The 14,437-nt window shown below is 48.1% G+C and overlaps 2 long non-coding RNA genes and 3 other non-coding genes across 8 annotated transcripts in view; 3 read left to right on the top strand and 2 right to left on the bottom strand.

Annotated features, from left to right (window-relative positions):
* Window positions 1-1,545: 1,545 nt before the first annotated feature.
* TRNAL-UAA (transfer RNA leucine (anticodon UAA)) lies at window positions 1,546-1,628 on the top strand. Its single transcript has one exon. It is a non-coding gene; the product is annotated as a tRNA-Leu (tRNA).
* Window positions 1,629-6,259: 4,631 nt separating this feature from the next.
* LOC132017719 (uncharacterized) lies at window positions 6,260-11,161 on the bottom strand. Of its 2 annotated transcripts, none has more exons than XR_009404374.1 (5): window positions 10,721-11,161; window positions 10,263-10,527; window positions 10,030-10,134; window positions 7,593-7,774; window positions 6,260-7,066 (listed from the first exon to the last, which is right to left on the bottom strand). It is a non-coding gene; the product is annotated as an uncharacterized LOC132017719 (long non-coding RNA). The 2 variants fall into 2 exon arrangements; XR_009404373.1 differs by having other exon boundaries at window positions 10,915-11,161.
* An 884-nt stretch (window positions 11,162-12,045) lies between these two features.
* On the bottom strand, window positions 12,046-12,119 carry TRNAI-AAU (transfer RNA isoleucine (anticodon AAU)). The gene has a single exon. It is a non-coding gene; the product is annotated as a tRNA-Ile (tRNA).
* A 57-nt stretch (window positions 12,120-12,176) lies between these two features.
* LOC132017721 (uncharacterized) overlaps window positions 12,177-14,437 on the top strand; it is a 41,651-nt gene continuing 39,390 nt past the window's right edge. The window contains exon 1 of one of the 3 annotated variants that reach the window (XR_009404382.1): window positions 12,177-12,926. This is a non-coding gene — a long non-coding RNA (uncharacterized LOC132017721). The remainder of the gene's footprint in view (window positions 12,927-14,437) is intronic. The other 2 variants (XR_009404380.1, XR_009404381.1) reach the window with 2 other exon arrangements.
* TRNAT-AGU (transfer RNA threonine (anticodon AGU)) lies at window positions 14,147-14,220 on the top strand. Its single transcript has one exon. It is a non-coding gene; the product is annotated as a tRNA-Thr (tRNA).

Here is a 14,437-nt window from a genome sequence, read left to right as displayed (position 1 = left end):
ACATTTATCTATGTTTCTATTATGTCCTTTATTTTACATATTTTTCATTTTAATGGAAGCAAATGCTAGAATATATTTCTTTGTTGTTTGTGCTCTTGAAGTTTTTAAAGGTTTTCCTCAAATAAATAAATAAATAATAATAAATAAAACTTCTTCTCTGCTCACAGCACATGATGATATTCTCCCACATATACTTCAAGTAGCTTTATTTTTTACTTTCACACCTAAGAATTAGACTGAATCACTGATTCTGCTGTGTAGCCCCTGTGCAGAACAGCAGGACTGGGATATTTTGGAAAGCTCTGTGTGTGTCCATACCTGATGGAGTCTCTCTCTGATCTGTCTTGTGTGGAAGCCTGCAGTGACATCCAGTCCCGTCCCCCGCCCAGTTCTCACCCCAGCACTGAGGGATCTGGGTTTCCTTCAGGGCTTGGGAGGTACAGGACTCTTCCAGGCGATGTCTCCTTTCTAGGAGTTGAACGTTGATCTGGCCAGAGACAGAACCCAGAGCGGGACCACCGAGCACATACTCAGGTCATTCCTTGCCCGGGAATTTATGAGGCAAAGAGAAAGATCTGGATGGGGACTCAGTCGGTCTGAACATTCAGCATGAAGGATGGACTTCCACATCAACTGACATTCTGGGAAGAGCTATCTTCAGACCCTCTGCTTGTCTTATACCCCTGACATAACCCCCTCATACCGGGGTGCCTTCCCTCAGCGACTGGAGAGCCCCTGTCACACACGAGGTGTTCTGTATTATTATATAAATTTATTACATTGCAGCCTGTGCGCCAGAATATAATTTCAGCGACCCCATATGTCCCATTTGGGAGCTGCTTTCATTTCCTTAAATTCCCCAGGACCTCTTTTCGTGCCCTTGACTGAGGGTAGTCAGCAGACAGATGACGTTAGTTAGATGAGGGTGCTGAATGGAATTTGGATTCTTGGGGTCCCTCTATATCAGAGTTGGGGGGTATGGGGGTCTTACTGTCTTTGCAGCCCGCATTGAGCTTACTGTGCTCCTTTGTGGACATACTGGGTGTCGCTGGAAGTGTCTTGTCATTAAAATCAAAGTCACAAAATCCAGCTGCCTCTGTGAACACTAGGGATTTCCAAATGTCTCCCCAGGGCGAGCTCGTGTTCACTTTCTGTCCCCTGGGGCACAGCCCTACAGCCTCCAGCGCTCGGGGGCGTCTGCAGGGGAGGTGGACGAGAGCAGGAGCCCTGGTTTCTTCCGGCAAAATCCGGGCCACGCCTGCAGGCGACAGAGGGAGCAGGTGCACCTTCCGGCCACGCCTGCAGGCGACAGAGGGAGCAGGTGCACCTTCCTCACTCTCTGCCCCTCCCCCACGCGTTTTTCTTCTCGTTTCAAAAGACACAAAAAACATCGGTTTCTCTGCAACACAGGCGGTGATCTCGCGAGCGGAGTTCAGGGAAAGCGTGCTGTCTTCTCTATCACGACTTCCTCGTCCGATTCTCCGGCCGCGGCGCCGAGACACTGGTTCCAATAAAAAAGTACTTGCCGAGGGCAAGAGCCCAGCCACCGGGATGGCCGAGTGGTTAAGGCGTTGGACTTAAGATCCAATGGGCGTGTGCCCGCGTGGGTTCGAACCCCACTCCCGGTAGAGCAGGTTTCCGTCTCTGCAGCCCGTTCGGGGAAGCGCCGTCCTCCAGCAGAGCCTGGGGGCGGGTCCCGCGTCTGCTTTTCTGTCCCCCGCGAACGCGGTAGGAAATGTTAGCTCGCTCTGCCTCCAAGCAGTAAGGAGATAGTACCTGCGCCAACTGCTTTCGGCCCCGGCCCCATCGAACTGCCAACCTAAGAACTCTCCCACGTGCACAGCCCCTCTAATAAGATTTCACTCCGGGCCCCGCAGTTGCAAGGGGGTGGAAGCCTGGGGGCTTTGCCCTTGAGGCCACAGGGAAGAATCCCTCTTCCCTGCGGCCCCTGCGAAGCGAGCACCACCCGCCGCGGGATTTTTTCTGTTTCCAAAGGTCGTCAGAGCTCTCGGGCGCTGCCCTTCCAGCTCGCCCCAGAGAGCAGGGGTGAACCCTTCCCAGCAGAACAGGAGGGCTTTGAAAGCTGAAATCGGCCCCTCAGTGCACTTGATTTTGCCTTTCTCGGGTTAGTGTTGTTGAGCATTTTTTAAGTTCATGAGCCACCTGCATTTCCTTTTCTGTGTGCTCGTTTTTCTATCGGGTTGTTACGTCTTTCTCTTAAGGATTTAGAGGGGCTCTTTAAATATGAATCAATTAAGCCAATGCGTTCTGGTATGTCCCCAATGATCCAGTTTGTTATTTGCCCTAGAACTTTGCAGTGATTTGGGTCTGTGGCCCAAGTGAGGGGCATTCTGGTTCAATGATGTCTGACTTAAATGTGCCTTTCCCCTGCTAGGAGGTCAAAAAGAGTGACAGAGGAATGCCATGCTTTCTTCTAGAATGTACAGGATTTCTTTTTTGTATTTAGGTCTTTGATTTATCCAAATTTTTCCTGAGTTTTAATATGTGAGATACAGATCCAACTCCACCTTATTTCCAGAGAACTACCGGTGATCCCAACACTTTTTTTTTTTCCATTTAAATTCAATTTAATTAACATATACTGTATTCGTCTCAGAGATAGAGTTCAGTGATTCATCAATTGTATATAACACCCAGTGCTCCTTATTGTTACATCATGTGTCCTTAATGCCCATCACTCCGTTAGGGCATTCCCCCACCCTCTTCCCCTCCAGCAACCGTTTTTTTTCCCCTAGAGTTCAGCATTTCTTATGGTTTGCCTCCCTCTTGATTCTTATTTTTCCCTCCCTTCCCTTATGTTCATCTATTTTGTTTCTTAAATTCCACATATGAGTGAAATCATATGGTATTTGTCTTTCTCTAACTTATTCACTTAGCATTATACCCTCTAGTTGCATTTTGCAAATGGCAAGATTTTATTCTTTGTGATGGCCGAGTAGTATTCCATAGCCTATATGGACACACAGCTTCTCTATCCATTCATCTGTCAACGGACATCTGGGATCTGTCCATAGTTTGGCTGTTGTGGAAATTGTTACTATAAACACTGGGGTACCTGTGCCCCTTTGTATCCTTTGGATAAATACCTAGTTGTGCAATTGCTGGGTGATAGGATAGTTTTTAACTTTTTGAGCAATTCCCTATGTTTTCCAGAGCAGCTGCACCAGCTTGCATTCCCACCAGCAGCATAAAAGGGTTACCCTTTCTCCACATCCTTGCCAACATCTGTTTCCTGAGTTGTTAATTTTGGCCATTCTGACTGTGTGATGTGGTAATCTCATTGTGGTTTTGATTTTTATGTCCCTGGTGAGGACTGATACTGAGCATTTTTTTTTTTTCATGTCTGTTAGCTACTTGGATATCTCCTTTGGAGAAATATCTGTTCATGTCTTCTGCCCATTTCTTAACTGGACAGTTTGTTTTTTGGATGTTGGGTTTGGTAAGTTCTTTACAAATTTTGGATAGTAGCCCTTTATCTAATATGTCATTTGTAAATATCTTCTCCCATACCATAGGTTACCTTTTAGTTTTGTCAATGGTTTCCTTTGTTGTGCAGAAGCCTTTTATCTTGATGATGTCCCAGTAGTTCATTTTTGCCCTTGTTTCCGTTGCCTTTGGAGACATGTCTAGCAAGTTGTTACAGCCAAGGTCAAAGGGGTTGCTGGCTGTGTTCTCCTCTAGGATTTTGATGGGTTCCTGTTTCACATTTAGGTCTTCCATCCATCTGGAGTCTATTTCTGTGTATGGTGTTAGAAAGTGGTCCAGTTTAATTCTTTTGCATGCCAACACTGTATAATTGAATGTCCATATTCTCCCCCATTGAAAAGCCAGACTACCAAATTCTGTTCTCTCTAAAATGTATGGGGCAAGATGATTTGAAAGACTATGAAGTTTGGAACTTGACAACCAATGTTCTAATCCTGACTTTCCCATTGACTCTCTGAGCCTTGATATCTTTCTTTGTTAAATGGAGGTAATAATCCTTATGTCATGAACAGCAGTTACATGCCTGGTGAATTAAGAAGTCTCTTGGTCACCATATAGGTTAGTCCCCTAGGCCCTTAGAAGAAACTCCCACATTTCTTTTATAGCAGCCCTTAACAGAGACTCCAAAATCAGATTAAAAATAAGATAAAATTTGTCCTGATAGTTAAATTGCATCTATATTTTGAGATCAAACATGGGGATTCCACATTTGAAAGTTCTCTGATCCTGAGGGCAGCTCAGTGGGTCGTTTTCATGAGCTGTCTTGAATTCCAGTCTGAGCATTGAGCTTCATGTTTGCTCCTGGCCTTCCTGGACTTCCTGCGCAGAAGGAAGGGAGTTCCTCCCAAGGAGTTCATCTGTATCTTCACAGTCAGAAATAAGTTGGTTTGAGAGAGATTCAGTCTCCACAGAGAGGTAAGACTCATTCCTACCAAAGGTGGGTTTTGTCATCTTTTTTCTTTCTCATGGATTAAGGAGAGAGAGAGGATAAGTGGAAGTGGAGGGCTTATTTTTTTCCTAAGTGAGACTCCAGGTGGCAAAGATTTTACCCAATTGACACTTGCTAATGAGAAAATACAGCAGTCTCCTAGGGGTCAGTAAGTGACATTGTTCAGACTGTCACGCCAATGGCACCCATGTCCAGGTTCCATCCCTATAGGAATTTCCTTCTGTCACTTTTCCTCACCAGAGAGCCAGCTGATCTAAACTATGATCCCATACCTATCTCTGCCACTGGGAAGATCTGAACCTGTTATATGAGGCACTTGATTTTATTAAATTCCTCCAATCGTCAGTGATACTGGCAATTTCCACTCAACTCCAACCTCTGCTGTTGTATGTTGAGGTAGGCAGAATTCTCTGACGGCCACCAAGGTGCCTTCCCATGGTGTATAAGCCCTGTAAAATCCTTTACAGATTAATTTTTCATCTAATATATAATTAACAATAGCTACCCATTTATCCCTTAAACTTTTTTTTTAAACCTGCATCTTGATATTGGGAATGCAGCACTGAGGGGAAAAAAAAAACTAAGTTTCTCCGTTCCCACCAGGCTTTCTGGATAGAGGGAGAGACCGACAGGTAGCTTTTGTTTTCAACAGGAAATTGATGTGTTTTATGTGTTTTGACAACAACCATCTATAATACTTGTATAATTAAAAAGAGGAGAAAAGTAAATTCAGAAATAGTGAAAAAAAAAACAATCCTTTGGATTTTTCTAAATTCGTTTCTGAGGCAGAGGTCAGTGATTCATCAGTCTCCTGTAATATCCAGGGCTCATCAGAGAATCACGTCACGTGCCCTCCTTAATGCCCACCACACAGTTACCCCATCCCCCCACTGCCATCCCCTCCAGCAACCCTCAGTTTGTTTCCTATGATTAAGAGTCTCTTATGGTTTGTCTCCCTGATTCCATCATATTTTATTTTCCCCTCCCTTCCTCCATGACCCTATTTTGTTTCTTAAATTCCACGTATGAGTGAGATTATATGACAACTGTCTTTCTCTGACTGACTTATTTCACTGAGTATAACACCCTCCAGTTCTATCCACACCATTGCAAATGGCAAGATTTCAATCCTCTGGCTCTTTACACTGAAGATATACGCAGAACAACAGAGAAAAGATGAAATACTTAAAATAAAACTTTATTACACACGCACACAAGGACACACATGCACACACCCACCCACGCATGCAGACATGTACATGCACAGACACACACGCACATGCAGATGCAGAGACAGACACACATGCACACGACATACACACACACTGCCGTGTTAGCACGGCACCTGGTAAGTAGTAAGTACTCAGTAAATATTTGTCCTTTGCCCCTTAAAAGGAAACAATTCTTTTCCTTTATAAGCTGACCTTAGTGAAAATACTTCTGATTAATTTCTGTAGCTTTTAAAATAGTCTAGAATTCATTTCTCACTTCTCTAAAAACTGTATCATCTCATCAACACCTTTATCAGTCAAACACCTGTGTGAGATACGCTCCGTGCAAAGGCAACATGTCCCACAAGACCGCCTCCAGCTTGGCAGTGTCCCTTTGCTCTCTAGGCCTCCTCTCTGTCCCCTCACAGCAACGGTTTGCTAGAGGTAGGTCCCCACAGACGCTGCCCTTCTGGTGACACCAGACGACCAGCTACCAGAGTGAGGAAGGCCCGCCCCCAAACACAAACACTGTGTTCCACAGCAACAGTTGTGGAAATGATGCCGTGGGAATAAACAACCTGTTACACTTCCAGAGGGAAGAGAGTTTTTATTAAAACCTAAACTTCACAGATGGGGAAAGGACTTTGTTTAGGACAAGGAGACACCCCCGTGAGGCAGGCCCCCAGCGAGCACAGAGAAGCAGAGATAACGGCGAACAGGCACCTGCGTAATCCAGGAGCCGAAAGGCAAGGCCGCCTCTCTGCTAGCCCTGCACACACAATGCTACCCCTTCCCTTCCTCTGCCCCGAAAAAGACCTGTGGCCCAAGGCTCCAGAAAGAGAAATGAACAGAACAAGGGGAAGAAGTCAGGGCCTTCCCAAATCAGTGACACCGTTTTTGGGGTGAATGGCTGAGAAATCCCCAGTTAGGGCGTGGAGTCTGCCGCACCACACTCACACCTTCTGCGTGGTTCCAGGCCCAGCTCTGTGTCTTCCAATGAGATGGCATCCATGTGGCGAGGTCGAGATTTTAACACCAACAGCTTCCAAACGCTGGGAACTGTGAAGACAGAGGGCTCCTAACAAAATAACTACACTCATGATTCTAGGACAACCTCTCATTTTAAAGAGTGTAATGGGCCCAGAGACTACAGCGTGGGTCACCCACACACGTGGTTGTTACCACATACCACATAACACACTGTCCAAGCTCACTTCCAGGACGTGCGACTTGGGCAGCAAACACGGGGCCTGCACTCGGAGGAGCTCTCGCTTGCTTTAAAGCTCTGCTGTCAGCATCTTGAAATTGCTAATAATTTTCGACCAGGAGACTCCACACCTTCATTTCGCACCGGGCCGCCCAAATTATGTAACCAGTCCTACATGTGGTCTTCTGTTTCCTGTTGTCAAAAAAGGGAAACAATTCTTTCCCATATTCTGCATTCAACCCCCTGTTCAAGTTGGTGCAGAGAGATTGCTTCTCAATACCAATTGGAGGATTTATACTGCAAAGCTGAACTGCAGGAAGAAATCATGAAGGAACAAAGTTTCTAATACAGGTCACTGGACAACAGGAAGAAGTCGCGGGCAAACATCGTAAGGGCCACCAATGCCCAGAAACCACAGAGGAATTGGAGAAAGTTAGATAATCAGCTGTGGATGTAACTTCCACATGTCTGAGACTCTAAGACAAAAAAAAAAAAAAAAAAAGGGAGATCAAAGAAATGAGCTTTACCCACTGCCTGGGAGGTTAACTCACCTTCCTCACCAGAATCCAATGATCACTGACCAGATACTAGAAACAGGACAGAGCTGGACACATTCATGAAGTAAGAAAACTTACAGGTGACTTTTGGTGGACTGGGTCCCTGAGACACTTCCAAAATTTGCATGTATGCATTAATAATGAGAGGAACACAAAATTACCTGTGGACCCAAGAAAGGGGAGATGCAGGTCTCCCGATTAGCCTCCGCCAGTCCTCCAAGGTTTCACGGCAGGGTCGTGATCGATGAACCAGAATCGGGCCATTGCTACTGCCCCCCACTTTCCTTCTGCCTCCTTTGAGACGATGTGTTTCTCCTAGACTTTCCTCTTCCTCTGTACTTTCCTGAACAGTGATTAAAAAGCAGATCAAGCGAAAATCCCACCCTAACCCAAAGCCAAGACCTTCCGAGTTCATTCCCGCCTCTCCTTGCCTGTGACAGTGAAGACACCAGCACAGGAAACATACTGTTTCTGGGTCTCAGGGAGTAACTGCGGGAAGGTCAGCAACACAAAGTTGAAGCAGAGTAGAGCAGAAGGGCGCTGACCGCGAAAACTCTACCCAGGAGAAAGTAGGCTAGAATCAGGGAAGAAGGACAAGAGAGTCTGAGAAGTCCATCCTTTTTAAGGGTCCACTCCCCAGTTTTCCCGGTGCCCAGGTGTCCAGGGAGCAGGAAGGAATGGCCGGGGCGGCAGGTACCCGAGGCTGCAGCTCATCCCGGGACTCACTGGGCTTGTGTTTGGGCTCCCAGCACGTCTGACTCCTGTGGTCTTTGAAGGGTGCACGGATGAGGACGCAGGCCTCTCCAGGCAGTTCTCTTTCCACCCAGGGAAGAGTACACCAGGATGGTGGCTAGGACATGACAGGTGAGGATCATGTCTCTGTTCAGGTTCTTACACTTAAAGCACTGATGGAAAGGGAAGACGTGGGGAAGTGTGTCCCCAGACCCTCCAAATTTCCTCCTCATCCTTCAAAGACAATTCTTAATGATCCCTCATTCCTGAAACTTTCTTAAATCTCCCATTCTAGCCCCAATATCCCCTCTGCAATTCAATTCCTTATTTAACAAGTACTGTAGGCCCACAGTGTGTTAAGCCTGAGGTTCTGGAACATGTCTCTCCCGGGCTCCAGCCACTATTGCCATCATTCCAGACTCCAGACTGACAGTCACTTCATCTGGTTTCCCCCTGCTTGGAAGCCCCCCAACATCTCCCTGAGCACACCTAATGTAAACCTCTGAGTGACATCCAAGCCCTTCCTTAATCTCGCTTCGACCTATCTTTCCAGCTTTATTTCTGTCTACTCCCTCCAAAAATTCAACCTCTCTGCCAAAAACATGCGCCATATTGTTTCTCAAATCCTATACAGGCAAGTGTTCCTTGAATGGGCGCCATCTAAACCTTCTGTCCCACTGCCCACTAATACCATCCAAATATCTCTCGTTCATTCAGTAAGTAAGTCTCAACCCCCTACTGTGATGCCTGTACTGTTCCAGGTGCCTAATACTGGTTTGCAAACAAACATGGCTACCATATGGAGATATCCCTAGCGTGCTACAACCCTCTGCCTTTGCTCGATCCCATCTACTAGGTCCTCTTGCTTCCCTCTTCTCATCTGCCAGTATAAATCTCTCTTTCAAGGCCCAAGCTTGGGTTGGAAGCTTACCCAAGTGCACTGCCCAAACCTTATTCACCTTGTGTGGATACGTATGACAATGACTGACTTCCCTACTTCATAGTCAATCATGTATCGCTTCAAGCAAGAAGGCCAGCATGGTGGAGCGACAGAGGAGAGCACTAGATGTCAGAAAGGAGACGGAGGCCAGATTTTGTAAGACCCATCAGGTAATATTAAAGAATCTGGTGTTTATTCTGAGAAACCACTGGAGCAAAGGAACAGGAGATCGGACTCACAATTCTATGCATTCGCTCAGTTGCTGTGTTATGATTAGACTATGGGGCCCGAGGTAAAGCAAGGAACTCAGGAATTACTGGAATAGTGAGGCCATATGAGATGATGGTGGTTTGGAGCAGTTTGTGGTTGAGGAGGGCATTGGAAGTCTCAAACTGGGCTGACTTTGCAGGCAGAGCCACTGGACTTAGTGATGAGATGAGACGTGTGGTAGGAGAGAAACAGGAGTCAGGAATGGCCTGAGGACTTGGTCTGTTTCCCCACTGCCAAGGACACCACGCTATTTGTTGAACAACGAACGCATCACAGAATGATGGCCCCAGTGCTCAGAAAACGATAAATCATTCCAACACTGGAATGGTCAAGAGCTCGAGCTCCTTTGCCACAGAACTAGTTAAGCTTCCAGGATGGTCTCCACACTCTCAGGGAGCAGTTACTGGAAGTATGGTGCTAGTGGGTGTGACAGCCACCACAAGCACTGGGGCCGTACTCCAAGAGTGGGTGGATGGGCGAGGGGAGCTGAGAACAAGGGACCAGTGCTATTTCTAGAGCAAGACATGGTGTAGGAAGCCAAGGACCTCCTTATTCCCACAAACACACCAATTCAGCATCAATTCGTGGACTCCCTTTTTGAGAAATCAAAAACTGAAAGGCTTCTGCAGCCTAAATGAACACAAAATTTGACTCACCGTTAACTGGTAGATCTGGGACACAGTCTTGCCAGGTTTGCCGGGATATTCATCATCATCAACACACCTCAGAGATGACTGGATTAGTGGGATACACCACATGAACTGAACAAAGGGTAAAAATCACATGATCATCTTAATAGATGCAGAAAAACCATCTGACAAGTTTCGACCACCTTTTATGATAAAACAAACAAACAAACTCTCGACAAACTCGGTTTACAAGGATGTACCTGAACATAATTTGAGATGGAATATGAGCCCAGAGCTAACATCCTTCTCCAAGGTGAAGAAATGAGAGCTTTCCCTTTACGATCAGGAACGAGGCAGTGTCCCAGAACAGCGCCCGCGCAGAAGCAAGGGCCAGACGGACTCGGGGATCCGGCGGAGCACTCTCTGCACATCAACGCTGCTCAAGAACTTTCATCTCTAATGACTTCTGGGTAGAGGCAGGCTGTTGAGGTCGATGGACTGCTATCATCTGACCACGGGCTCGCCCTGCGACAATACACATCTCACACTTAGGATGCGCAGAATCATCAGTGCACTCGACACAGTCACGTCGCTTCTGCCCTCCAGAGGGTGGTTCTGCAGAAGACGCGGCTACCTGAGCAGGTGCTGTTATCCTCCTGCACCCGCCGCGCCAGCTCCTGAACCGCTCGGTGCTCCCCCGCCCCCCAACCACACGCACCGACAGGGACGTCCTGCCATCCGCAAGGCCAGGCTGCTCCGGGTGGACCTCGCCTGATGGGGAGCGGCCAGGCCAGCTCCTTCTGCAGCTGGGCCCGAGGGCTGTCTCCGCACAGCCATCCCCTCCGTTCCCTCCTGAAGGCCGAGGAGAAGCGGCTACTGCTTCCCCCGCAGCCGGGCGCCTCCGGAGCCAACCTTAGTGCCGCGGGGGCAGCTCTCGTCGCAGACCTACGCTTCTGGACGCGTCCCCCCACGTCCCGCCTTCGTCAGGTGGCAGGCTCCGAAGCCTGGCCCTTCTCGGGCCGCCTCAAAGCCCTTGGCGGTCCTGCGGCGCCTCCGGCTTTGGGGAGCCGGGTTCGCACTCCGCGGGAGCCCACAGCCGCAGGGAGCCGGCGAGCACAGGGACCGCTCGGGTCCCCCACCCGACGCTCGGCTTCCCGCCGCGGGCGTCATTTCCGGTCCGCTCTAGGAACCTGGAGGTTTCTGCGCCTCTGTGGTTGCGACATCTGTACTTCACCAGGGGTAGGACCAAGTCATTTGAAAATAAGCTTTAACTTTCACAGTGTGCCAGGTACAAAGTGCAATCACAAATACTCAAGATATACCTAGAAAAAAGTGCAAATGCAAAACAATGTGTAAATCTTTTGTGTGAAAAAGAAGAAAAAATAATATAAATATTTATGTGTCCACGCCTAAGGAAAACTAGTAAGGCTAAATGAGAAATTATGGACAGAGCTTACCTGGGATGTGATGGTGAGAAGTGGGCTGATGAAGAATAAGGGTGAAAGGGAAACATCTCCATTTATCTTTAAAGTTTCTTTTTGAAACACATCAATGTAGTTGCTTATGCAAAAAATAAAATTGTGTTTCGAGTTACTGAACCCTTTTATTTCAGATAAAGTGTGAGAGCGAATAAAACAAAGATCTTGGCCGTTCTTACTATTAAAGCAAGATTTTTTTTTCTCGCTTTTTAGTCTTTTTTTTTTTTTTTTTTTTTTTAATTCTTCTAGACTGAACTGGGAAATGCGGAATGCCCCAGGAGTGATATAAAGGGTGATTCCACAACTGGTTTTCAGAGGTAACTGTCAAATAATACAATTTCCCCCTCCCAAAAACAATTTCTTCCCGGGAAAACCAAGCAAGACAAGCGCTGTATGTTGTCCCTCGTCTCTGGGGCCGATCGTGCCCTGCTAGGAGCCCAGGCTGGTCCTGGACTTTGTCCGTCTGGGGATCAGGACTCCGAGCAAACGGCTTCAGAGATTGGTTCCTCCGTAAAGCCCGAAGTCGGCCTTCGCTCCCGGTGTAGAGCAAAAAACACCCACTGCTTGGCCCGTACGGGGATCGAACCCGCGACCTTGGCGTTATTAGCACCACGCTCTAACCAACTGAGCTAACCGGCCAGGATGCGCGCTGTTTTTCCGAAAGGACACAGGAACAACAATCCTATCCCCAGGTTTCTCTTGGGAAAAAGAATCGTTCTGATCCCCCGCGTTCTTCCTCTCTGGAGGGACAGATGGGGGAGAAGGGAGGGAAAAGTCCCATATTCGGGCTCAACGGATCATGCTTCTTCCAGGAAAACCTGAGAAGATTCAGGCCAACCCCCGGCAGCGGGCCCCGGGTGCCTCCCCGCTCCTGGGGCCTGTTCTCCGCAGGTCAGCTCCGCCCGGACCCTGGGGACCCGGGACCCTGCAAGCCAGGGCCGCGCACCCCGAGTCCGCCCGGGAGCGTCGCCGACGTGGAGCTGCAGTGCGGCGCACCGGACGCGCGGTGGCGCCCGAGTGCGGGGCTGGCGTCGGCGCGGGCACCAGAGCCGCGGTGGTCTCCGGGAGCTTCTGACCCCGCCGGGACCCGGAGCGGAGAGCCAGGACCCCGCAAACCCGGGCGGGGTCTGTGGGAGGCAGGAGGTGTCCAGCGTCAGGGCCGTTACCTGGCCCGGGAGAAACGCCGGGACTGACCGGGTCGCGAGGCTGAGGAGCACCGCGGGAAAGCTCCGAGGAGGGGCGCCCTCTCCGGCCGGCGCCGGACCCACCTGCCTCCAGGTGCGCGTCCGCGGGGGCCGCGGGAGCCGCCGAGTCCTCTGGTCCCTGCTCTCCTGCGGCGTCTGCCTCTCCTCTGCCCAGCTCGGCTCCTTCTGAGCTGGGGTCCTGGCATTTTCAGAAGCCGATCGGTCCGCGTGCAGACTAGAGGCCCTCACGCTCCGTTTGTAAGTACGTATGCGCGTCTGTGTGGTCTGGATTTCCCTAGAAATTTCCCTAGAAATGAGAATCATGGTCTTTGACCAGCTACATGTCTCGTTTAGTTTCTAACCTCCCGTTTCAGGTACTTGCTTTTACTGTCGTAAATCATTCCTCTGGTCCGTGAGCACGTTTTATCTATATACATCGTCTGAACCAACTGGTAGGTATCTTCCTGTTGTCGTCGTTGTAGTTCTGTGGCGACAAGTCTGTAAGTTTGTAGGGTAGAATATTAATACTCTGATCACTTTTATTTTACCAGGGTACTTGCTGTGGTAAATGATTTCTGAGTCCGGGCCACGTTCAGACTTACTTCGACCTCTAGAGATCGAAGTAGGCATCGGTCACTTGCCTTTGGTCGTGGTCGATTCCATGGGAAACAGACACAGAGATGGAGGTTGTGTGCAGTATTACTGGAAATGCTCTTAGAATCAGCAAATAGGAGAGGGAGAGGGTGAGGGAAGTGGGATTGGAAACAAGCAGAAGACGAGAGTGGTGTAGTTTAACAGAGGCCACCAGCGGATTTCTCAGGGATATTTGAGCCTGGAACGGCCCTTCAGAAATGTCCATAAGAGGAGGGGAGGACTTTATACTCTTCCATCAACCAGTCTTGGATTTGAGCACCCCTAATGGTGGGTGTAAATTTGAGCAAGGTGCCTCTTCTGTTGAGGACAGTTCCCAGAGACCAACTCAGTGGTGAGCCACCAGCTGTCAACAGTTCTGAAGTTGAGAAAAGAGTACCACCATCCTTGAGCACAACCTCACAGGTGCAAACGTATCCTCACAGTTCTTTTGACAACCATGGGTCAGATAAGTGCTGGTCTTTGACCAGTAACATGTCCTTTTCCACACCCATAGAGGAGAGCCCAGGTGGGGTTAAAGCAAAATGGTGGTTAGAAAGTCCATTCATTTTTCCTTTTGAATTCAACCAAGGCCTGTCTTTGCTGCCAGAGTTTAGAGTCTAGTGAGACTAGTGGTGTCCACACTGAAACAATGATCCAAGAAGAGACAGTCATCTCAGTCTAGTCCCTATGTTCATCCTTCCAAAGAACATTCTTCTTTGGTTTTGACTGAGACAATGTCTATTCTTTTTTGTTTCTGAAACATCTGGTAGACAAGCTACAAATTTTGTTATAGTTAAAGTGTGTGAAATCATACTTAAATAAGATGTAAGTGAAGAGGGTACCATATCTGGCTCTGTGGCTTAGCTGGTTAAAGCGCCTATCTAGTAAACAGGAGATCCTGGGTTCAAATCCCAGCAGGGCCTCTGTCTCTTTGCTTTATTCCTGGTTTTTATGATTTATCCTCCTATGTTTTCAGTAGGTGAGTAGGAACCAACTTGAATTTACACAAGATGACTCTTATAACACTCAGGGTTTGAGAAGAATTCCCAATACATATACAAAGACTTATTAAAGGACTCAGAATATTTGTGCTAGTCATGATATTTGCAGGAGGTGAGTAGTCTAGCTGAGGTTTCCCTC

This window comes from Mustela nigripes, chromosome 5 (assembly GCF_022355385.1).
Source record: "Mustela nigripes isolate SB6536 chromosome 5, MUSNIG.SB6536, whole genome shotgun sequence".
NCBI lineage: Eukaryota > Metazoa > Chordata > Mammalia > Carnivora > Mustelidae > Mustela > Mustela nigripes.
The sequence above is the reverse complement of the archived record's forward strand: the minus strand, read 5'-3'. Positions and strand labels throughout refer to the sequence as shown.